The sequence below is a fragment of the Mytilus edulis genome, chromosome 6, assembly GCF_963676685.1.
Source record: "Mytilus edulis chromosome 6, xbMytEdul2.2, whole genome shotgun sequence".
NCBI classification, from domain to species: domain Eukaryota; kingdom Metazoa; phylum Mollusca; class Bivalvia; order Mytilida; family Mytilidae; genus Mytilus; species Mytilus edulis.
Genome location: NC_092349.1, coordinates 62,271,661 through 62,299,237, shown reverse-complemented (window position 1 = coordinate 62,299,237; position 27,577 = coordinate 62,271,661). Strand labels below are relative to the sequence as shown.

The window sequence follows — 27,577 nt, the reverse complement described above, 5'->3', positions numbered from 1 at the left end:
AGATTTGTTGTTGACAATAAGTCTCTTTCTATTTGATTTTCAAATGATAAAATCTAACCTAACCTTGGTAAATTGTCAAGTTAACAGTTCATAACAACGGAGATACGTTATTGTTTCCCAGATAATACGTTTATACTAGGAGGAATTGGTTACGGATAAACAATCTTTTCCCAGTCATTTCATTTAAAATTCAATGAATAAAGTTGGAAAGATGAATGAATTACATGTGGAGGAAAATATTAAAGCCGTCTGCAGTCAATTTGTCTGATTGTTGGTGATTGGACATGCTTAAGGTGGTACCTAACACTACAGGGAGGTAACTCTGTAAAATCAGCTAAACGTTTTAATTACGTTATGTTGTAAAGGGAATATTAAGTATCTGAATGATCACAATTAGTGTTTGTTAAACTGCTATATAACCAGTGTAATTTTTCTGATAAAATGGTTGGTTCAAAGTTTTTGATTTGATTTAAATTTTTGTCAAAGGGTCAAAGTAAATGACAACATTTTATGAAAATTAAACGAGTCAAATTGATTTTAGTGAATGTGTTGTGTACCACCTTAACAGTTGTGACATACCCAAATTGGATACGAGTTCATATTTCACAAATTTTGATATTATTATAACATTTTTTAATCATTTATTCCATAGTTTGAGGAAACCTCGATATTGATAGTGACAGTACAGATTACTAACAGTGTCTGATCTATTTACGTTTGTACTAATGGTTATTAATCGTTAATTAATCGTTTGATGAAGTTTCTTTAGAGATGTGATGTTCTCACATATCATTAATGTAAGCTTACAAACTATTAATGAATCAATTTTCTGTTCAATATAACTTATTCTATTTCCGTTTTTCTATAACTTCTTAGAATCAATGCTTCCATTAGCGGAATGCTTTGATGATTTATATTTGGTGAATATGATACCTTGAAAGTTTAATTTGCGATAAAGTTGGATTTTTCAACGTTATTGAATCATATAGCACTGTAATGTTCAAATGTGTGTTGTAATTTAATAATGACTACGTAATTGAAAGAAAGAATGCGATAGTTTACCAATATCTCTGCAATTACTTGATGATATTATTATTAAACAGTCTTATCTTTAAGCTTTGGAAACATAATAATGTGTCATAATTTTTATGTGTATGTTTTTCGTTTTATTAAACTGATATGCTGGAGCATATTAATCTAGTTTCTATATTTTCTGATGAAAATGAATAATTGTAAAACAACAATTCCGCGTCTGTTAAGTAGTGCACACGAAACACCTTTTTAGATTAATCAATATCGCGATCCTTCGTGAAAATAATTACAACAGAAAACAATATTATGGGAAATGAAAAAGGAAACGGATATAAAAAGAACAGAAAACTTAGGTTACTTTTGTTTTAGATGGGATGAAATCTAGTTAAAGAGATAAAAAATATGATATAATGTAAAACTAATTGTCAAACTAATGAACATTTTGTATCAGTAATTAACGATGATGTCATATTTAAAGGTATAATTTTAAAATATATAGAAATGCATAGATGATTTGCAAATAAAGTAACAAAATCAAATATGCATTTACCTCAGTGCTCCTTCAATTAATCATGAACTACGTGTTACGTAAATTCATTTTTTTTTGTCATGGTAAAATATGTACTTGATTTTCTTTTCTAGAAAGTTAATTCCTCTCAATTATTGAATGCACATTTAACGCTCGTCTGGTGCATCAAAATATAAGCAAGATATATTTGATGAGGTTTTTACACCCACTGGGTCAATGCCTTTGCTGGTTGAATTTTAGTCCCTATGGTATCACCAGCACAGTAGACATTACTTTGGTGTTGCCATGAAATATCATTGATATATTCATTTTTGTAAATATAACGTTTGTAAACGTACATGTTTTACGATACACTAACGTTTTCTACTACCGGGCATAGAAAACCTTTGCTGTTTTCTAAGCAAAATATTTCGATATTTTTGTCCCATTTCTTTAATTTCGTAACTATTTTGATGAGTCGAATGTTGAAGAAACGCACGTCTGCCTTATAAAATTGTAAAGTAAGCTTCATATCTTGTTGCCTAAAAAAGCATAAATACCATTCATTTATTTGCCTTGCATCATAAGGTAAATCCAATATTGGTGAATATACCAAATAATTTGCTATTAAAATTTCGTGCCCCGAATGTTGGCGACGTCATGCACTTTGATAAAGTCATGAATATGCATTACATATTTTCCACTGGACGTTAAGTAGTCAACAATCAATCAATGATGTTTTGTGAAAATACTTAAATATTAAAAAAGTATATAGTATCTTCTGGATGTCAATTGGTTTTCTCTGGATGCGTCTCCTCCTATAGTGTTGATTTGTCTCCTTTTACATAAAATTATGTATACTCTTCTTACAATTTACGGGTTCCATGTTTTAAGAACTCTATTGATTCGAGTTTTCATAGAAGTTCATAAATATATCAAAAATAATGAAAAAAGGAGGATGAGTAATATGGAAATATATTTGAAACCTTGGTTTAAGACGTCCAACATTTCTCATTTCAAGAATCATAAGATACAAATGAGGATGAGGAAATTACAACGAAAAAACAAACAACCAATACAAAATATTGTAAAAAGAAAAACACAAATAAAGACCGAGGGTGAAGTCACGTGTTTCAGGAGGATAAGCAGTTTCTGTTTTAATAGTAGCTCCCATCGTGTTGCTGATTCAGTACAAATCCAGCGATAAGTTGCATTTGGTAATGTCACAATCGAGGAAAATAGGAAGCTAGTTACTTCATGTGGAATCTGTATTTCTTGGTCAGCTGTGATGCTTATATTCAATAACCGTCAAACAAATAATATTGGGGTCCGTAAAAAGAGAGGTGAGATTAAACGGGAATATTCAAAACTCGTAAATTGACAATAAAAAAAAAGACAAATGTATTACAAAGAAAACAATTAACCAACACTTATTTAATTGACATGCTCCAAACTAGTAGCAAATCCTACTGCACATGCTGCACATGAAGCACTCGTTGCGTTTTTCATACAAATCTGCTGAGAAATCTAATTCGGTAAAACGCAATCAGACAAACGAGGACGGGATTGTGGTAACTACAATTAGAACTAGTGAAACTTGCAAAGGAACGAATTAACACGAATGCAAGCTAAGAAAATTTGGTACAGATTTCTAAATAAATGCTTTTCTCATTTCTCTATTAAAAAATATACTAACTAAAACATTATCAAATTATATATAGTTATATGAACGTTAAAGTAATGAGTAATTTGTTTTACAATGTTCTGTTATACAGACTGTATTGAACGCCAAATATTGAATACATAGTTATCTGTTCACAGTTTGTTAGGTTTTCTTGGGCATTCCCAATTTGCTGTTGAACTGTCGTGATTTTCCTATAATATTCAGTCAGTTGTATGATCCAATAATTATCCAGAAGTACGGACTTAACAATTAAATGTAAAATAGGCATATTCTGCAGCCAATTTTAAGAAAAAAAATGTTTTTCTTGCTGAAATTTTATCTATCTACTGTTAATAGTAAATAATTCAACGGAAATAAGTTCTTGTTTCCCAGAAAATAGTATTGTAGTTGGCATAATTATTTTAAGGATAAAATACTGCCCATGTTGGTATCAATAAAAATTTGGTGCACCCTACTGTTTGTGTTTACATTTTAGTCAGGTCTTTTTCAAGACTTAACGGTTGGAAAGATAATTGAACGTTAAACACGGTGAGGATAATGTCAACTCATCTGCAGGTTATGCTGATCGTAGTAAAATAAACTAATCTTAATTGATTAATAACTAGTATCCTTTAAAGGCCAAAGCACTGACTACGAGTGCGTTATCTTATTTGGGTAACATTTCATCTGATGTCATATGTCCCTTAGTGTAGCCCGTGGAAATGTTTTGTAATTCATTAGATTCAAATCATTTTTTTTAAAAGATTATATTTTGTCAAGGTTTAAAGTTCTATTAGTCTTCGAATTATAACTGGATTGTTTTACTAAAATAAAACTGGTAACTAATTTCAAATAACAAATATTGATGTTATATGGATATTTTTGCAAACGAAAAACATTCTGCAGTACATCTACATGAAGAATCCCTGAACTGCTGGTACTTATGCGACGAGGACCATCATTGAGACAGCTGTGTAAGTGAAAGGTTTTTAATAGCGTCTGCAATGCTGTTGATGAATAAAAAAGCAAAAACAAAAACAAAACAAGAATGTCTCCCTAGTACACGGATGCCCCATCCGCACTATCATTTTCTATGTTCAGTGGACCATGAAAATGGGATAAAATCTCTAATTTGGCTTTGAAATTAGAAAGATTATATCATAGGGAACATGTTTACTAAGTTTCAAGTTGATCGGACTTCAACTTCATCAAAAACTACCTTGACCAAAAACTTAAACTAAAACTTTAACCTGAAACGTGACAGACGAACGAACGGACGAACGTACAGACGGACGGGCGCACAGACCAGAAAACATAATGGCCATAAATGGGGCATAAAAACAAACAAAATACGAATAGAGCCAAGATATCCTGGATTGGTCTATATAAAATATAAATGTCAATCTTATTTATATATACATTAGTATCATCTTACTGACGATACAGTAAAGAAAATTTAATTTGTGGAAAGAATATGAGAGCGTAATTTGATACACATTTACAGTAGAATAAATATTTCCCGAAGTTTTTAGGGAGAGTTATATGATGTGTGCGTCTGACATTCAGAAATCGCAACCTTCAATTTCTCATCTGCATGTTTGTAAAACGTAAAATCACAAATGAACTCCGAGGGAAGTTTAAAACGGAAAGTCTTGAACCATTAAAATAGATTTAAACGTTATCATTACTTTCTAAATAAACTTTTATAAGTAGGTACTAAACAATCTTAATTCTTACCTTCTTAAACAATTTCAACATAAACAAAAGTTTTGTCAGCGTACTTGATGCCCACCTTGTATTTTAAAATTCTTATTTCATTTTCATCCAAAATATATTTAACAAAAATAATTAGTATTTCTAATAGGGTAGAAACTCCAGAATTTGTCATTATAGGTAGTTTTATTCGATATTTTGATGACACCTCCGTATTGATCTATCCTTGTACAAATGTACATGTACCTGCAATCAATATCGATCTATATATCTATACATCTCACCATATATAATTATTTGAATAAAGTTTGTTTTTTATCTTCATTTATTTCTCACAAAGGCTACCTGTATTTATTAAGCAGTTTCAATGTTATCGTACATCAAGTACTAATTGTAATTAATTGTTATTTATTTGCTCTATGTAGAACGTTTAACGTTTCAACGCTTTCAAATGACATTAATATAAGCTTACAAATTATTACTCACTCATTTTTCTCTTCACTGTTATTTTAAACAATGTTCTTTTTTCATGAGCTGCTTAAAATCAATGTTATCATTACTCAAATGCTCTAGGGATGGATTTCTAGTGAATGTGATACCTAGAAAGTGGGGTTTGAGATGATATTTTATTTTTGGGATGTTATTCAAATCACTCAATGTAGTAGCGATAGAGTTTCATCATACACTTTCCTATTGCATTACAGTATTAACGACATTCTTGTCGTTAAAAATTGGGAATTGTAAAGTGTTTTAATTTTAAAACTCATGCCTATAATATAATGAACAAATATTGAACATATTAAGCTTTATCTTCTAGATGACAATCTATTATTTTCAAATTCAACTTTTATAGTTATTGCATATTAAGAACATTTGCTAGTTATCTTACATCTCCTATGTCCAATAAATGATTATAAAAAAGGAAAATGAGATTGCGAAAAAATTGATGAAATTCCAACCATATTTTGAAGGGAAAAAAAATTTGTTAACGAATAATAGTGTCTGTGTTCCTATGAGTTTGAAATTTTAAAAGGACTTGTAAACTAGAAATATGTAACTTGATACCTGATCATCATGATACCAGTCTATATATTTTATATTTTAGAACTTATTTTGATAAACACAAACAATGAAATAACGATATATATAAAAAGATGTTTATGAACAGGTTAAAGATAATGTACTATGTCCCAATCTATTTTCGCGAGAAGAAAAAAATCGCGAATATTGATCGTTCCGAATATGTTTAACAAGGAGTTTGCCTAATTAAATTACATCAAGTATTAAGAAATTATTATAAAATGATGGTTTACATGGTTTACAGTATTTTAACGTACTAGTTTTTAGAACTCAGTACTCAGTTATCTTTAACTAACATGCAATAATTCGAAACACTAAGGGTTGCTACCCCAGGCATATATTGTATTTGTCGTATTTAGCACAACGTTTAGAAATGTTCGGTTTTTGATGCTCTAAAACTTATCATTGCTTTGGCAGCCCAATTATTTTGATTCGATTGACACTTATGTCGAGGAAACATGGGTCTGGTAAATCATATCATAAGACTGTTGTCATTGGTGAGTGTTTTAACATGTGAATTCCTAGAAATGGAAAATCAAAATTAAGGCGACGCTACGAGTGATTTTTCTAACGTTTTACAATTGAGGTTGTCTTTGTTTTAAAAACATGAAGCCTAATTTAAGTAAATAAAATGATGATGCTATGATTTCATGTTATATGGAACTAGTTTTGAAAGAATATGATATACCGGTAGCTTGTTTATTATTTAAATATTTTGATATGAGCGTCACTGATGAGTCTTATGTAGACGAAACGCGCGTCTGGCGTACTAAATTATAATCCTGGTACCTTTGATAACTATTATTAAACAGTGAAATAAAGATGTCCAAATGTATTAAGGGTCATGCTTTATAAAAATAAGTATGCAAATAATAAAAGCATTTGTATGAACAAATTGTCAAGCCTATCCAATTGCATGTAATATTTTTCACTGACAATAATCCTTATAATGTGAACCGCCTCATTGATTTTGAGCCCATCCGGGTCAAACCTTTTTTTTATTTGATTCTCTTTCGCTAGGATCAAACATTTAGAAGTTAGAGCAAAACATTTTTCAGTTGGATTTAGTTTGTTTTTCTTTAATCTAAATTGTTATTATTTTGTTCATCTGATCTACACATTTTTAAAACCTGCTCTTGCAATATATAATGAATACGTGTACCAAATATTCACAGATTAAGATATTAAACTTATAACAATGCAATTAAAAATTCCAATTTTACGGATATACTATGCATTATTCATATGTAAAACCTACATCGAATTACGATTACAATCACAAGATGTCTTATTAACAAACATATAAACGAATACAATCTTTTTGAATGAAAAGAGGTGGATTTTGCGAAGAGAGCTAAACCCAGTCAATTTCAAGACTAAAATAAGTTAAAAAAATTAAATTCGGATTAAACATTTCGCACATTAAATACTCATATCTGATAAGATAAAATTTGCAAAACAAAAAGGAATACGCAAACTGTCGCTCTTCTTTGTTGACTATATTCAATTTATTATTTCGGAAGGGAAAATAATGAGAAATTTTGTATAATAATCTGTAATATAGACTGTATTGAACGCCTTATATTAAATAAATAGTTCTATGTTCACAGTTTGTTAGGTTTTCCTGGTCATTCTCAATTTACAGCTGAACTGTCGTGATATTCTTATAACGTTCAGCCAGCTGTATGATCCAATAACCACCCAATAGTATGTATTGACGCAGACTCAACATCTCCTTTTAATTATACTTAATAAGTAAAGGTATCATAGGAAACTTATGGTGTTAATTCTAAAACTCTATGGATCTAATATAAGATTTTGATGTTTTAAAATCCGTAAAATGAATACTTGTTAGTGAAAATCTTTTTACATTTACTCCTGAGTATTTTCCAAGATGTTTTAATTAATGTGGGTATTTGAAGAATGTCATGAAGGTTAAAGAAATTCTGTGTAATTGTTCCTCACCAACTAGAAATAAATTTGTAATATAATCAGGAGAGAATCTAATACGCTTCTAGTTGTAAATGTATTTCAATTCGTTATTTATAAAATTAGGAACGTATAATACTAGTATATTGATTACTTATTTCGTGATTGCAGGTGACGGAAGATCCAAATGAACAGAAACATTTTTAATTTGTAATTGATTTCGATTTCTAAATGTTTGATGTTTTAGCCAATATAAGATTAATGTAAATAAAGCAAGTGAATGTCTGCTGTACTACACATCAGGCATAGTGTATCTGAAAACTTTTCACTACAAAAAGGTTGTTGCCCTGCTGAAATAAATTGTGTGCACGAAAGTATCACTATCCTAGATGTCATGGGATTTACTTGGCGAGGTCAAGTTTTGCAAATTTGCGGTTCAGACTGTTTGTATTCATTTGCCAGATATATTGTTGATCCCTTTAAAAAATTGGCATCACTTTTGTTATTTTCTCTATTGGCTTGCGTCCCTATAAATCCTTTACTTACTAACATTTTTTATATGTTTTTGCAATGCTTTTGATTTGATTTGGTTTGATTTGATTCTTTGATACTCGTGGTTATGACAAAAAAGTGTAGAAGCAGCCTAACACGTGTAACAAAAGTAAAATAAAAATAAATCTGTCAAGAAAACAAAAGAAAAGACTGAGCCCCCGAAACGAATGCTAAGGGATTCCGTGATTTTCCAAATAACAAAAATCATTACAATAACTGTAAAAACAAACCCATCGACGATACCAGGCTTATAAATAAACTCATCATAGATACCAGGACTTTTGTATATACGCCAGACGCGCGTTTCGTCTACCAAAGACTCATCAGTGACGCTCGAATCCAAAAAAGTTTTAAAAAGCCAAATAAAGTACAACGTTGAAGAGCATTGAGATCCAACATTCCTAAAAGTGTTGCCAAATACAGCTAAGGTAATCTATGCCTGAGGAAGAAAAGCCTTGTTATTTCGAAAAATTCAAAATTTTGTAAACAATTAATTTATAAATATAACATTATAAATGATAATTCATGTCAGCACAAAAAGTGCTAACTACTGGGCTTGTGATACTCTCGGGGAAATAAATCTCCACCAGCAGTGGCATCGACCCAGTGGTTGTAAATAAACTCATCATCAAATGTGTACGCCAGGCGCGTTTTGTCTACAAAATACTCACTACTTACTTTCGATAAAAAAAATAATAAATAAAAGACAAAAATAGAATACAAAGTTTCAGTGCATTTAAGTGATATATCGAGATACAGCTAAGTTCTTATATGTGTGGGGTAGAAAATCCTTAATATTTCGAACAATTCAAATTTTCGTAAGCAGTTTTGTTTCTTTTAACAAACTATCATCTTTTATACCCAAAGATGTATAACGACTGTTGTATTATAAATAATATTTTAACTTTTTAAGATTGGATTAGAAAATGCAGTCATCAATTATTCAATATTTCTCTTGAAATGAATGAATGTATGGATAAATGAAACGAGGAAAAGATTAAAGATGATAAGCAGTATAATGAATAAAGCCTGGTAAAGTTTATTCAAAACACATTCAAGAACACGCTCTATGGAATATTCCGGTCTTTATATAATCACAAATAGACAAGCTCACAAAAAAAGAAATTAATAAAACAAGATTAATTAACGAACATGCTTGACAAATCTAGCAACAATCTCTTTTTTTATTTGAAAGACAAATCTTTTCTTAAACAATCCAACTCAAACCTATTTTTCAAACAGTTTCAGAGTAACTCATAATGCGGTGTTTGTAAATTTATTAAATTTATTAAGATTCTCTTGATCGTGTGTTACAAGTAAAATAACAGAACATGACCAGAATAATTTCTACATGACAAATTCGTTTTAAAATTCATGTTTTGTATGCAGAACATGCAATTTTCAGTTAAATGAATTTATTAGAATATAGAATACTAGTAGCTTTGTTTTACAAATATTGAAAGTTTGCCTTCTGAATAACGATATTGATACTTTCGGCATGACTTTGGCTAAAAATTATTATATACACGTTTTTGTTCTATTTATGCTCAAAGATAATTATACATCAAAATGACAATTTTTTTTACAAAATATCTAAAAAGTATGTGTATCTTCAAAAACAACATGTATTTCAATTATAGAATGAAAATAAAACAATTAGTATTTTAACATGACAATATTTTTTAGAGTATATGTATCTTGAGATAAATACTCATCAAATAACTGTAGAATAAACATAAAACAATAGTATTTTAACATGACTTACCGAACTTAATGCTTTCTGCACGTTGACATTTGATTCCTAAAGTCACCTTCTTACAGAGACTTTCCATGCAAATGTGTGACTTTTAAATTCCATCATTGATCGACAAGGAGACGCATAAAAATGTTTTTACTGAGTCGGTATCATTGATTTGAAAATCTTCCGACCTTCATTGAGTTTAAGCTTGAATTGATCGGTTACAGAGGTGGACAATTATTTTTGTCTACTCATCGAGAAAAGTATTCGTAAGTGCTTTGTATGGCTATGTCAATACAGTAATGTATCCATTGTTCCATTGACAAATACTGCCATTGGTTATATATATTGTCCAATACGAATGGCTATTGGAATTTTTGGACATAAAATATTTTTATCCGGAGAGGCATTTTTATAATATTTGTTTTGTCCTGAACATGCATGAAAAAGTTGCCACTGGACACGAGTATTTGCCAGAAAAATATTTCAGGATGAGTGTCAATTATTTTTGATGTTCTTAAATAATTGAATCACCTTCCGTTCTTATTTAGATGTACGCACCCGATAAGTTAAAACAAAACATGATTTCTATGAAAGACATTCTACAATTCGGCTGCAGTTTGCATGGTTTGGATAGGCATTCAGTTAAATTTGTAAAATATATTCAAATTCTAAAAAAAGGTGAATATCTGTTATAATGAAAAATAAACTATTATGATTTGAATGAGAGGTTTAGGCTTTAAGTACGTAGGTATAATCATATACTTCTTTGCATTGCATTAATTTTGCTTTATATAAGAAGAATATAATAGGCAACTAGCAGTGGGGGATAGGAACATATTGAATTTTCGACAAACAATATATTCATTCTTTTTTTGCAAATTTACTTTAGTCCTATATAAAGGCAACAGTAGTATACCGATGTTCAAAACTCATAAATCGATAGAAAAAAAAACAAATCCGGATCACAAACCAAAACCGAGGGAAACGCATTAAATATAAGAGGAGAATGATGACACAACATTAAAATGTAACACAAACAGAAACGAACTAAGCATAAGACGAAATCAGATGAGAATAACAAATATAACATCAAAACTAAATACATGAATTTGGGATAGAAAAGTACCGTGACACGTCTTATAATAATGTGAATTCACACTCAAATATAAGAGGAAACAAACGACACAAAAGAAACACAACGTTAAAATGTAGCACACACAGAAACGAACTATAATATAACAATGACATATTCCTGACTTGGTACAGGACATTTTTTAAAGAAAAATGGTGGGTTGAACCTGGTTGTGTGGCATGCCAAACCTCCAGTTTTAATGGCCATGTTAAATATAGCATTTAAAAGACAACACAACATTACAGGACTACAATACCAATAAATAGAACATATTTGACAAAGAAACACACGAATAATAGCTATTAAAATGCACCAGGTATTAAATTTTATACGCTAGAAGTGCGTTTTGTCCACACAAGACTTACTAGTGACGCCCAGATACAAATATTTAAAAGACAAAACAAGTACAAAGTTGAACAGCATCGAGGACCAAAAGTTCAAAAACAAAGTGCCAAAAACGGCCAGGGTTTTCTGTTTGAGACCAGAACATCCCTATTATTTAGAATAATTTATACTATTGCAAACAGTAAATTTTATAAAATGACTATATAAAAGATATACATGAAAACTGAAGTATTAACTAATTACAGAAAACAACCGGATACATTACATAAACCGACAAAATCCAAAACAAAAAATAAACACACCCGAATTAGTCAAGGCCTTAACGCAAAGTTACGTCACATTTGAAATTGTAAAAAAGGACAAAAAATGACGTCACATTTGAATTTGTAAAACAGCACACAAAAAAATGACGTCACATTTGAATTTGTAAAACAGTACACAAAAAATGACGTCACATTTGAATGAATAAAACTATCTATCAAAAAAAGATAGAATTAGGATTGATTTAAGATTATATGTGTACTAAATACTGATATTACATTTAATAACAATGAAAATTGCAATACTTTTATTTCATTGATTGTTCAAATTTAAAATGTAATGCCCCTCTCATCACTATTGACTACATCGAGGCGACAAAGTTTCATTGGTGAAAGAGGCAAGAGTGTCCAGAGAGAAGCACCGACCTTCGGTTGAAAAGCTAGCAATCTCTGTCAATTAAGAATGGAGTCGAATGCCATGTGCTGAATTCAAGTTCACAACCAAAGTGTTGACAGGCAGTGTTTAAGTTGTTGTGGTCTAAACTTTTAAATCGAAATATATATATACTTCTACAACGAAATTTGTTTTACACGCACTCGTATACTCGGTTTATCAACAGGAAGGGAAAATAAAACTAACATTTTATGAGCTGCGGTATTTATCCAACGCAATCATAGGTTTGAACGTAATTTTCAATTTAGACTTGTTTATATTTTTTCGTTTGGGCTTGTATTGGTTTATATGATCCGTTCATCCTATATTGACTCTTAAAATTCAAGAGTCTATCTTAAATTGAGGGTAAAGTATATGGCCTTCCAAATACCGTTTCGATCCCTAACATCACTGAAGAGACATATATTGTCGAAATCTAGATCTGGTGTACACAAAAGGTATTGACACCTTTTGTTTGTGGCATAACATCTTGGCCATAAGTTTATTGTTTTCTGTTTAGTATTAAATTTATATTAAGATCCATTTTGTTACATCTCGTGATCAATTTTATTTGGCCATCGCCAATGATTAAAGAAAATCAGTTGTCCGACCTGTTAGTCAAATGCATTTTGTTTAAATATACTTTTTCACTTTTTTGGTCTTTTGAAAAATGTTGTTTGTGCTGTATTTAGACCCTTCTACAACGAATTTTTTTTACACGCACACGTATAAAAATTAGGGTTTTTATCCAACGCAATCATAGGTTTGAACGTAGTTTTAAATTTAGACTTGTATATATATCTAGATCTGGTGTACACAAAAAATATTGACACCTTGTGTTTGTGGCATAACATCTTGGCCACAATTTCAATTTAGTCACAGAAAAACTAAAGAAGCCTTTTGGATAAAAAAAAAATTAAAAACTTTAGAACCTGAAGGACTCAACACAATGTATGAACGATAATAAAAATATTTATATTAAAAAAGCGAAAAACGCGGCAAATGAACGTCATAGAAGTTATTATAACGTAATGTATCCAAGCAATGTAATTGTTGTTTCAATGTTGTAATTTATTACAACGAAGAAGGTCGTAATGGCCGAAATGTATGGGAATTTGTGTTATAGTTTTTATTGCCAGCGAAAGCTCTTTTTTTGAGAGCCCAGGTGGTCGTGTGGTCTAGCGGGACGGCTGCAGTGCAGGCGATTTGGTGTCACGATATCACAGTAGCATGGGTTCGAATCCCGGCGAGGGAAGAACCAAAAATTTGCGAAAGCAAATTTACAGATCTAACATTGATGGGTTGATGTTTAGACGAGTTGTATATACATTATGTACACAGCCATGTATCACCATCATTGATGGCGACCCGATGGATACATCTGTTTTAGAGTTGTCACTGACTCAGACGTACTTATAAATATAATTATTTTCTCTTACTGTATATTACATTAATTTGTAGGATCCTTTACTATAGATAATTTAGCTGATCTGTAACAATAACATCTTCATGCCTTATATATCATGTACTGTAGTACGCCGCTAGATTAAAACTGACGAGGAAAGGTAACACATGGCCAGCGAAAGCTCTTTTCTTGAGAGCCCAGGTGGTCGTGTGGTGTAGCGGGACGGCTGCAGTGCAGGCGATTTGGTGTCACGATATCACAGTAGCATGGGTTCGAATCCCGGCGAGGGAAGAACCAAAAATTTGCGAAAGCAAATTTACAGATCTAACATTGTTGGGTTGATGTTTAGACGAGTTAAATAAACGACTGAATAAATAGTCAACGATTAATCTTACAGGGCGATGGATCAGGTAATATGATTCTGTACACTACAAAATATAATATATAACAAGTCAAAAAGGGTACAACATCACCACTAATAAACTATAAAATGAACAAATATTAGATATTTCGGATAACAGATATCCTTCTTCAATAATAGCACGATGTCAAAATGAATATATATATATATATATATATATATATATATATATAGATGTCTAAGAATATAACTTAAACACACTAATTAATACATTAACAAGTTCTATTAGATTTTACATAGAAAAACGCAATATTTCGCTAAATAAATTAGCTTCATCAGGCGTGTGTATCTCTCAAGGTGAAATCGGATGCATGACAAAAAAATATTTTTGTAGCTTAATCTATACAAGATTTGAGGAAAAGTGTAAAATTTCTATAAATTAATTTGTATAATTTCAAGATAATTATGGTTTTGATTTGCTTGTAAATCTTTTTTCGTCTCTCTCATTGAGTCCATCAGATTCAAGAGTTCGTAACTGGTGCATCCAAAATTTATTTCTCTTTTGTCTTCCTTGTGTATCCCAATTATAATTTTTCTCAATGATTTGAAATGTGACATTTTCAAAATCATGTCTTGCTCTTAAAATGTGTCTTGTAATTGGGCAGTTTCTTTCTTTTGTATAAAATGACCGATGGTTATTTAGTCGGATGTTAAATGGTGTTTCTGTTTCATCAACATATTGTAATTTGCAAGTTACACACGTTAGAACATAAATGCAATTTTGCGTTTTGCAATTTGATGTTATAAATATGTTGTATTTTTTCTTTGTGACTGTGCTGACGAATTGGGTTTCGGTATATATATGTCAATCGGTTCAAGTCTAGACGTGTCATGAATGAACGTAATTGACGACCAAATAACTGATATCACGACTAGATAAATAGATAAAAAATAGGTTGTTCATTTGTAAAGACATATGTACTTAAACTAAAGAAATCGACAATTATCAAACGCATTTACGTTTTTGCAAAGTGTTAGTTTTTTTCTATAGTTATAATCCCATAATAGCGCAAGCAATTTAACAGCAAACAACAACATTGGCAATTATTAGAATTAAAACACATCTTTGTCACATTGTTCCTTGAATTCTGTGAGAGAAATTAAAGCATTAGACACAACGTCGGCAAAACTTATTAATCCAGTAAATGACCTTCCAATAAGTCAGTTTGACAAAATCAAGGATGACTTTCGTTATTCACTACAACGTTAATCTCTAGAAATTAAAGTTGTCTAATTCTGAAACCCCACTGACTATATTCAAATGTTAAACAACTCTGCAAAAGTAGAAACAAAGTGTATTAAAGATATATGAAAGAAATTAGCCTTGGTATAAAATTACAAACTGACTTGGATCAATGAATTTGAATAGGGGACCATCCAAGTCACCATTAGGAATAGGATTTGTAAGGATCTATCCTCCAACTGCATATTAGATTCATGAAAGGGTTCTGCTGCACCAAAGCACCCCCGTAGATACGCATCTGATAATTAGTTTTCCTAAATACTTTACCAGTAAAAGTAAGCAAATAAACTATTTAAGACCGGTTATTCTTAAAGTCATAAGAAACCTCAAATCCAAAAAAAATAATGCATACGTTTTTATAACTCAATGGATAGTTTTCATTATAAAACTTATGTACATATACTTTTTTTCTGTAGAAAATTCTTTAATTTATTCATATTTAGAAGAAGTTTACTTTAACTACCTGCCATATTTTCACAACAACACTGACCGATTGAGAAAAAAAAATGATGATTATACGAAATTTACACGAAAAAAATGATGAATTCGTGCACAGAAGACTAAGTTTATGATGTTTGTATGCATTGGTTCAAGAATCGGAAGAACATTATTTTTCACCGGTCACTCGTTTCTTATGACTTTAAATAACATATCTAGATACTAGTACACATATATCTCTTTTTAGACATACACAAAAAGCGTACATGAGTGATAAATTACATAGACTTAAAACAGTTAGAAACTTATTAAATGGCAAAATCAAAAGCTCAAACACATCAAACGAATGGATAACAACTGTCATATTCCTGACTTGGTACAGGTATTTTCTACAGGTATGTAGAAATTTTTTTATTGAACCTGGTTGTATATATAGCTAAACCGCTCACTTATATGACTTAAATTATCCTTTTCGTGTGTTTTTTCTTCATTTGAATATTCAAAATGATTAAACAGATTTTAACATCGGTTACCTACTGTTGTCTTTTAATTTGTTTAAGCCCAAATATTTGAATACTTTGGTGCTTATCAATTCTTCACATTAATAGTGTTACAAATAATGATATTTTCGTCGAAATTGTTTGGTGGTATCTATTTGTGTTATGTGAATCATCGAATGAGTCTATCAACAGGGTAATCAAAGTTATTTTTGATATTTTTATAATGAACAACGGTATAGAATAATACTTTAGATCTTTTAGAAAACAATTTTGAATCATATCACCACTAGCAGTAGCCATTGATAACATAGAGGACTGCTTTTTATGCGGACTATAGATAAAATCAATCAACTCATCAAGATACCATGCTATAATTTCGTTCTTCAGATGGGCGTTTTGTCTACAAACGATTCATCAAGTGAAGCCCAAATCTACACGTTAAAGGACAGTTCAATAACGAAATAAAGGCCCCATTTCCGAAAGCTCGTGCCAAATACACGTAAAATAATTTATCCCGGGGTAGAAATTCCTTAGTTTTTAGGAAAACAAATTAATGTCTTAATTTCGTCATATAACGCGGATCTCTCTATTCTAGTAAATAGTTATCAAAGGTACCAGGCTGATAATTTTATAAGCCAGACGCTCATTTCATCTATATAAGACTCATCAGTGACGCTCAAATCAAAGAAGTTTGAAAGCCAAAACAAGTACAAAGTTGAAGAGAATTGAGGACCCAAAATTCCAAAATGTTGTGCCAAAAAAAGTAATAAACCGAAAAACGCATGGTATATCATAGCAATACCCTATTAGTCCAGTCAAACTCAGATTTAACCTCAAACTAATTGAAACAGAAAATGTTTTAGTTCTTATCTATAACATTATGCCCTTTATATACACAGAAAATCTTACTTGAGAAAAACTTAAAATCAGAATCTTTAATTTCCTATGGAAATTAACATTGAAAGGGGATATAATTCTTGCAAAAATGAGTCTTTTTTTAGTCAGTTTTTGGTTGTTTTTCTTGAAATTTATGTAAAGTATGATACTTTGATGGGTTATAAGTTTGTATTTGACTAAATTATATAATCTTCTGCTCATGAAATGTACAAAACGGAAGTGTTATGGGTAGTTTTATTTTTTTCGTGTATTTTTCATTAAAGAAATTGCAAATTTGAAGCTTTGTAACCATTTTGAAAAAATAATGTGAAAATTTGGTATTGTTTATATCTGTATATTGTGTTCTTTCAGAAACTTACTTATCTAAAGAAACTTTAAACCACAAAAAGAAGAATACATGCTTAATTACTTTTATCAAATTTGAGATTCTTTACCTTGACATGTTGAAAAATTTAATAAATGGTTAACTAATGAATTACGAAATCTAGATTATAGCTTGATAAAATATATGAAAACACCTTTAGAGTTGTTTGTTATACTCTAAAGACCGCTACAAAATCAAAAATCAATACATTCTGATGAATAGAAGCAGTAAAGTTATAATTTGGTATCAATTTTTATTGATATTTCTGCCTTTTTTGCAAGAGTTATTTCCCTTTTCAATGCAAATCTCCAAAGGAATTTTAAATGGTGATTTTTTTAGTTTTCCTCGGGTTAGATTTTATGGGACTTTTTTCTGTGTATATTTTGGGTATAATGCTAAAGATTAAAACTTAAAAATCTTCTGTTGCAATTACTTTCGGGTTAGGGTCAAATTTATGCTAGATTGACTAGTCTATATGTGTTTTAAAATATGTTAATGAATATGTTTTAAGAAAGATCGAGCAGGACATATATACATTAATGATAAAATGGACAAAGAAAACATACGAAGCCCAATAAAGGCGAAAAACAAAACAAATACAAATATAAAACAAACAACAATGAAATCAAAATATTTTCTTTATAAAATGCCAGTAAATGACAATCTATCGAAAGAACGTCATTTTTATAGTTTTTTGTTTTTCTATTCTTTAGTTAGTATTTGTTGGAAGGTCAGTGATGAGCTAAACAAATCGTCAACAATGGTTGTTTTTCTCTTTTGAAGTCGCCAATCAATACGCAATCTTGAATCGATCAATTAACAGTTTTCTCTAATAAAAGATGATTTCAAAGAAAATTGACAAATATAACTCTAAAGTGATGATAGCGACATTTCTGTTTTCACAGTTATCTATGTTTGATTATTTTCCACCCGAATAGAGTTATAGATAAATTGCAAAATGCGAATCTGCAAATGTACAAAACAATAAATTGCAATGATAGTCATAATCTTCTAAGATTGTGTGTATGCAGTTGTATACCAAACACATTAAATATGATTTCAAATTTTTCGTAATCTTCTTATTTGTTCAGGGTGTTTAACATCTTATTTTTTTTAAAAGTTTTTTTTTAACATTAATGTTATGCATAATAATGTGAACGAACTTGGTTTGTGTAGTCGTAAAAGGTAAAGGCTACTAAACAAAATTTTCATTTTTTCATTTTTTGATATTTTTTTTCATTTTAAAATTGCTTGGTTTTATGCTAAATTTTCCAATTATTGTGAAAAACACCATATTTAGCGTCACGTTTAAACAAATGAACTGAGGTTTTATATAATTATACATGTTATATAAGGACATTCGATAGACACCATAACAAAGGACAAATTTGTAGACAGCAATTCTATCAAGGCAAATCAAATGGACAAACACCAACGGATACAATATTAAACAAAAGTATGAAAAACGATAGCAGCGAAACGCTAAGATAGATATAAACATACAGCAATGAAATCATTTTACACACAGATGAAAGTTTACAAATAGTAGAAAAACACAAATTGAAATTCGACGTACAACAGCGAAAAAAGTCATATGTATAAAAATTAAAAAGGTACCAGGCATATAACTTGATACGCCAGAGGCGCATTTTATCTCCATAAGACTCATCAGTGACGCTCAGATCAAAATAGTTAGAAAGCTAAAGCAAGAACAAAGTTGAAGAGCATTGAGGACCCAAAATTCCAAAAATGGTGTGACAAATACGGCTAAGGTAATATATAAACATAAACGATAGCTATTCTAACACTGCGTGGAATGTAAATCTAATTCATTAAATATGACAGGATACAAAAGGCAAGTTTCGAATTTTCTATATGTATCTGACACTTATTTTAAAATTTGAAACTCCTGGATGATCGATCCTCCATAAAGACAACAGTCAACACAGATCTCATTATTTTTAATGCATTTAACAATAACGTTTTATCTTAAATTGATTTAGAACTATCGTACTCATAAATCACTACAGAGCTCCATGTGTTGAGATGATTAAAACTTATTGTGTAATTATCACTGTTAAATAATTTAATTGATAGTAATAACCTATTTGAACAGAACAATTATTAGTTGGCCTGTAATCAATGGTACCCTTTGACTATATGAGGTAATAACTTTGTCTCCTAGATAACTATTCTGCAGAAAACATTTAACAAGTAGCCCATGACATAGAATGGCTTTGTGTATTGGTTTTCTTATTCAACATGTTAAAGTCTTATGTTGAGGCTTTCGGAAAACAAATGGTGTGATTATGAGGTGGTAGAATAACAGATTGTTTGTAATCATGGCAAATAAACACATACTGAGAAATTTCACGGAAGGTGTAAAATGTTTTTTTACAAATAACACAACAGTCGGGTCTATATAAAAGTTCAACGTGTTTAAACGATCAAAACAAGTTGACCTTTCAGACATGTATAACATGCTGTCGACAGTTTAACTACACCAGACTACTATGTTATTTTTGAATGCAATTCACACCTCATGTGTTTATAATTCTACAAACTGAGTTCTGAGTTCTGTCGAGTATGAAAGACTTTATGAATCATGTGTAGTAAATGTAAAATTATAAATGGTTTTTTTTTTAATTTTTGTGAAAAACAAGCAAGCAGTGTTCTTCGCTTGTTGGTTTTATACCACAATTTTTTACAAGAAAGTACTGTTTTGTAAAAAGTAAAATGACAAAAATACTGAACACCGAGGAAAGTTTAAAATGGAAAGTCCCTAAGCAAATGGCAAAATCAAAAGCTCAAACACATCAAACGAATGGAAAACAACTGTTATATTCCTGACTAAGTACAGGAATTTTCTAATGTAGAAAATGGTGGATAAAACCCTGTTTTATAAATAAGCTTAACTTCTCACTTGTATGACAGTCGCGTAAAATTCGATTATATTGACAACGATGTGTATACAAAAAAAACCCAATATAGTTAAAAATGTCAAAAATAGGGGTACATCAGTCAACAGTACTATAGTGTTATTATCTTAATCACATTAAAAACAAACAAATATATAAACTAAAGCGGTAAACGTAATACTCATTAAGACAAATAAAGGAATAATTTAACACGTTAACAAGGTCTTTGTACCTTCCGATGAACTTTTTCTTTTCCTTTTTTTTATTTAGAAAAAGCGACTTTCGTGATTGAGTATGAAATATCTGGAACATTTTAGTGAGATAAAACAAGTGAAATAATTGGCAATGATAGATGCAAAAGGTATGAAAAGAAAAATAGACATGTATCAAATTTATTAGTTTAAACATATTTATTTATAGTGGATTGGGAAACAAGTTATAAGAATTTATATTAATCCCTTTCCACTATGCGGTGCGAGTGCTGCCTTGTATTAAATTTATTAGACAGCATTCGGAAACATTTTCCCGCATAAAACGATTAACTAGTCAAACCCACTAGCACACTTGAAGTGAATTGAATAATAGATTGATGCATGGCCTACATTTGTTGTAAACTAAACATGGTATACAAATTACTACCTCATAAATGAAACTATGTGAAATAGCCCCCGATTATCAATAAAAAGTGAGAGAAAAAAATCTTGTGCAGGTTTTTAACAAATACATCGGCCCAGGAAAAAATAAGGAGTTAATATACCATTGCACTAAAATAGAGTCAGCGAATAAAAAAATATTATGAAACCGTTTTCTTACAAATATTTCCATTTGATGAACAATCATGTTATACCTGAAACCTCTCAACGCTTTTAAATAATTGTTCAAACAAGTAACAAAAAAAAACCCCATAAGAATATGTTGGTACAATTGCATATGTGACAACTCTTCATAATTGCAAGAGACCATATTATGCAACTATAATCATCGTACGGCCTTTAAACATGAGAAAAATCCATATGTCACAACAAGCTATTGAAGCGCTCATAATGACAACGGTTTATCAATTCAAACGAGAAAACTAAAAGTCTGATGTATGTTCAAAACAAAAAATAATAAATACAGCAAAAACAACCGACAATCACTGAATTACAGGCACCTGGCTTGGGACACAGAGACACATATATCAAGAGGTATATGGCGTTTTTCAATTAAAACGTGATTTCTTGTCTCAGCCACTTAAAAAAAATGTGTTTGATCTTTACAAGTATTTTTTGGTGCAGTCAGTACATTGAATTAGATTTAACATTTTTAAGCAAAGAAACAGTCTATGTTTTAGAGGGATTGATAAGATATTGATTCCCGAATGGTCCAAATACAATACAATACAAATAGTTTATTTACGTCTCACCATTAATATTACAATACATAACATAATACACGAATACATACAATAATATAAAATATTAATGCCATTCTAAAAAGAATTATGAGAGACGGGATTAAAATATATATATGTATATATATTGAAAATTAATAATTATAAATATCACTGTACAGCTAGATTAAAAATTTCCTTAAAATATTTATATTTACATTTAAAAAAAGGGGGAAAAAAAAAGTTTAACGATATAAAAATCGACGTCTTCTATCTAAAATAAATTTGCAGATTTTGGCACTATAAATAATAATACTATCACAGTTACTGGCTAGAACAATAGACAATTTATCCAGGTTGGAAAAATTTAAAAAGTTTGAGTGTTCTGACAGAATAATTTTAAAAAGTTCATTTCGCAGATCATCGTACAACGGACACTCTAACAAGACATGTTCCTCAGTTTCAACAATGTTTTTACAAGTTTCGCAAGTCCGTTGTTGCACGGGTAGCCTCTCAAATCGTCCAGTCTCTAGGCGGATCGGTGCAACACCACACCGAAACTGCGCGTATGCTCTTCTATGTGATGGAACTATAACTTTGTGCATGTATTCCTCGGTGTGAAATGACGTTTTAAAAGTTCTATATGTCCTCAACTTATTTCCACCGTTACCATTCCTTTGAGATACAGTTTTATTGAGATTGTTTGACCATTCATCGTACAATTGAGATACAAGTTTGTCATACAGTACATTCTTAACCAAGGCTTTATCCACATTTTCGGCGTTATACAGGATCATCATGTCTGCTGATACAAATTGTTGACGGATTCTATAGTTCCAGTTTTTACATTTACGTCCGTTCAAACTACAAACTTCGGACCACTTAAAAATTTTGTAGTTAAGTCTATTACGGTCCATGTTTTTTAGCCTACACCACTGGTTACTGACACTGTTCCATTGTTTTATATTAGCTGGTATCCATCCCGAGTCACCGATTATCGCCGTGTTTGGCGTATATCGTCCAACACCCATAAAAAAGCGAATCGCTTTATTCTGAACCGCGTTTACACAGGAAAAGTTTTTATCTCCCCATACTGCTGCTCCATAGCTGATAGTGCTCCAAACTGTTGAATCGTATAGTTTAGAAAATGTTCGAAACGGAAAACCTCCAAACGATTTATGTTTCGAAATTAAAAGTCCTAAAGCTCTGTTGGCGGCAGCTGCAACATGTTTAGCCATGATCTGGTAGTCCAAATGTTCTGTTAATACGAGTCCAAGATATGTATACTTATCGACTGTTTTCAAAGTTATATTTCCACATTTAAAATTTGCTGCAGATCTTGGTGAAGAATTCGGACGGAAATGTAAGACATTTGACTTGTTACCATTCACTGTCATATTATTGTTGACGCACCATATATTCATTGAATCCAATAACGTTTGCAGTTCGTTTTCAGAGTTGGCAAATAACACTAGGTCGTCCAAAACAACCAAAATGGCATGTCCCTAGACCGCCTGTTCAACATTCATACTCTAAAATATCGTAAAAAAATGTAGAAATAAATGTTATTTTTACTTAATATAAGTTCTTTAATAAATCAAAAGTATGTTGTTTAGAGCCAACATATTTTAATAAACAGCTTTTAACATAGGATTTTTAATTTTAGAAGGTGTGTCCCTGACAAAATGTCCACTACGAAACGAAATCATTAAAATTTGCTAATAAACAGTTTAATAAAATCAATGTAATTTTGTTTGCAAGAGATATAAACATTAGGGTCTTGCAAAAGAAGTGATGCTTTTGTAACGACAGTTAAATTGTTGGTAAGAAAAATTGAGCACATCAAATGGACCAGAGTGATACCGTATTTTTGTTAATGTCCACTACGAAACGGTCAAATCTCCTTCAGTATCTGGTTTTAAAATCATGAAAAAAATATCAGTGTACAGCTTAATACATGCTTTGATGAATACAATCAGTCTTCTTTTTTTATATTGTTACTATTGTAATATAGGGATTGCGGGGAAAAAATCAAACATGTGAATATGTCCCCTACGAAACAGTCACCTTCGAAACAAGTATGGAAGAAAAACGTTTCGTAGTGGACACTACCACTACCATGCAGTTTTTTTTTAACTCTTTTCTCAACTATATTCGTGCAAAACAAATAACAAGGGTTAGTTTCATGTAATTTTTAGTATGTTTTTATTAACATAGAATAGGGTTGATGTCAACTACGAAACTTTTTGTCCACTACGAAACGGTTTTGTCAACTACGAAACGTATCATAATGTCAATTACGTAACATGAGTTGTACCTTCATATGTGAAGTACTGTCTAATCTTTATCGATAAAAAATGGTTCTCCAATTCAGAAAAAAATGAGATCTTTCTAGTTTATAAAGTAAACAAACTGGAATGTCTATAGGATACATTTAAATTGCAATAAGATGTGTGTTTAGAAGCAGTTTCGTAGTGGACAAATGTCCCCTTCGAAACAGTACACAAACTATTAAAATAATATCATTTTAAAGAGTATTTAAGATTGCACTTTTTGTTTACAAACAGGTCTATAATAGAGGTATTCAAAATAACTCTTGAAATAAAATTTTAGACAAGTTGATTTTCAATTTTGTTAGGTCTGAAAGTCACGTTTTTATTGAAAAACGCCCATACAAGCCTTAGCTCCACAAATGACATATCTGCAAAGGGTTTCTTTTGACTGTCTAGTCAACAAATAGGGATAGAGGCGCAAAGAAACAGCTAGCAAGTAAAGAGATTCTAACAAACTGAAGGGAGAGATTTGCTCATTGTATTTTAATCGAAAATGCATTTAAAAATCAAATAACATATCATAACTTTGGAAACATTTTTAATTCATTATTGTGAGTCTTAAGTCAAAATTAACTCTTGACTAAGTCTTTTGGTATAGCTACTATAAGCAAACATCGCGGTAAAAAGTTCTCAATTATAGAATTTTAACCTACCAGTCACTGAGTACCACTACAACACTACTAATCAATGTTCCGTCGGAGTATGCAAATTACATGTAAAGAAACTTTTTTTTTTAAATTATCACACTTCAAATGCCATTTTTAAATGAAAAAGGGGGAAAGGTCTTATCATATGAAGATATGGGGGAAAGATAATTCATTCAAATCATATACAGGTGTGTTAGAAATAATATCTTTAAGATCTATATCACTCAGTTCACTGCTATAAATCAAACACGAAAGAGTGTCAAGATCTCTAATGCGTAAATCACGCAAATATTTACAGCTTTTGCATCGAGTTGAATAAGCAGTTAGGGAAGGAAAGATGTAAAGTTTTTATAACAAACAGTACATGAAAATTGAAAAGTGATATTACTTTTCTAAGTGTTATTCGTTAGAAGGGGAATAACTCGTACATTTTTTTATCATGAAGGTCTCTGGAAACCATTTAATTTCTATTTCGCAATATTTTTGTTCGTGGACTACACATTTAAAAAACCCCAATGACCACACATTTTTTCTCTCAATATGACCACGCTGGAAACGCCACCGCGCACATTAACAGATATATATTTTTAAAATGGGAGTTTATAAATATAAAAAAGTGTAGGAAATGGTAAATTCTAATTTCTTGAAATATATTTATTTTACAATTCATGGTCGAATATAGACCTGTCCAATAATTTGTCAGAAAACATTCTTGCAAAGACAACTGAAAACGGATCTAGATCTGTTCAGAGCAGTTACACTAAAGTCATAGATAAGCCATATATATATAAGATATAGTAAAGGTATTAAAGAAAATTTTAATCAGAATAGGTGCATACGATCGCATATGGTACATTTCATAAAAATATACGCACCTAAGTATGTTGATATCTAATTTAAGATATAAACAGTGATTACATCAGATGGCATACTTATGAAGTTTATATAAAGTAACAGTATCGTAAGGCACGTTTGTTTTGCGTGATCAATCGATATGGCCTTGAAAGATACAACTATGAACCGTAATTAAATAGAAATATATCATGAACAACTATGTACAATTATGATTTAAGTGCTTAAAAAGCACCCCAAGAAATTTGTAAATGTATATTAACACCTCTCAACTTCACTGCTTAATCGGAAGACCATTTGCCAAAAATAAGGAAAATACATTAATCAGGAATGCGATTAATTATATTCGAGATTCGTTAAAAGTGTCAAATGTTTTTTTTTTTTTTTTTTTTTTTTAGAGTTTAATTAGGATTTTATTAAAAATAACAAAATCCACGGAATATACATATAATATAACATATAAAAACAAAATCAAAACAATTGTCAAAAAAGTACCCATTTACAAAAGAACACAACACAAACAAACTACAAAATTCAAAAACACAAAAACATGCAAACTTAACAATCAAACAACCATTTATAATATAATTTAAATGTACAGGCTCTTAGGAGCCTTTGTCGCTCACCTGATATTTTTGTTTACAATTGATGCATTAATAATGCACCATTATACTTTTGCTTTAGTTTCAGTCATATAAGCCAAAAACTACATTTTACACTTCAATATGTTCTATGTTTAGCCATGTCAGCCATGTTAGATGGCAAGTAGGATCTTCAGAAACAACTTTTAAACTAGGTCCCTAATGATGATGATTGAGGCCAAGTTTGGTAAATTTACGAAAAATTGTAAAAAAAATGACTTTAAAGGGTTGTCGTTGTCGCTTAGACACATTCCCCATTTTCTTCTCAATTTTAATGAATGCTGAGGGGGAGGACAGGGGTAAGGGAGACAGGGAGAAAGGGGGTAGGAGAAAGGAGAAAGGGGGTGGGAGAAAGGAGAAAGGGGGTAGGAGAAAGGAGAGGAAGGCTGGGAGAAAGGAGAAGAAGTTGGAGAAAGGAGAAAAAATAAAATATTTCTCCTTTTAAAAAAATTTCTAATATTTCAAGAAAAAATATCTCAAAAGGAGATGTTTTATTCTAATGGGAGAAAGGAGAATGGGGGTAGGAGAAAGGAGAAGAGGGGTGGGAGAAGGGAGAAGGGTACCGCCCTGTCCTCCCCCTCAATGCTGAAGGGATCAATTGACAATTTTGGTCAAGTTGACTTGCTTGTAGATCTTACTTTGCTGAAAATTATTGCTGTACGTTTATGGTCATCTTTAGATAATAATATTCAAGATAAAATGCTTCAGTGATTCCTTATATAATATAATCAACCAGATTTTTCCCACAAAAGGCCCAGAAAAGCTCAAAAATCACTCTACGCAAGTTCAAGTATTTTGAAGTAAATGAGATGAAAAACGCAAACGTTACGCGACAACAACAAATGGAAGTTTTTAACGACCTTGACTGACTATGCAGCCCTTGCACGGTCGTACCTTATTGGAAAATCGGTGTAGTTGGCAAGATGCAAGTCCAAAATATATAATTTTGTGATATCATATGCATTGCTATTGTACGTATTTAAAAAAAAAATGTTTTTTAAAATAAAAACGAAAATAATAACTGTTCAAACTATGTTTTATGCTGCATGCGACAAGCTTTAAAAAAAAACCGGCTATTTTTAGGCTGTCCCGCGTAACATAGTTTCATATATTGTAACCACTAAACTATAATTTTCGTCTAAACTATTTGATATTTTG

At 30.8% G+C, this 27,577-nt stretch overlaps 1 protein-coding gene across 1 annotated transcript in view; it reads right to left on the bottom strand.

The window, feature by feature from the left end:
• LOC139528053 (lysosomal proton-coupled steroid conjugate and bile acid symporter SLC46A3-like) overlaps positions 1 to 10,490 on the bottom strand; it is a 29,973-nt gene extending 19,483 nt beyond the window's left edge. The window contains exon 1 of the mRNA XM_071323843.1: positions 10,243 to 10,490. The gene's annotated coding sequence lies outside the window, so the exon portion shown is untranslated. The remainder of the gene's footprint in view (positions 1 to 10,242) is intronic.
• Between the last annotated feature and the right edge of the window lie 17,087 nt (positions 10,491 to 27,577).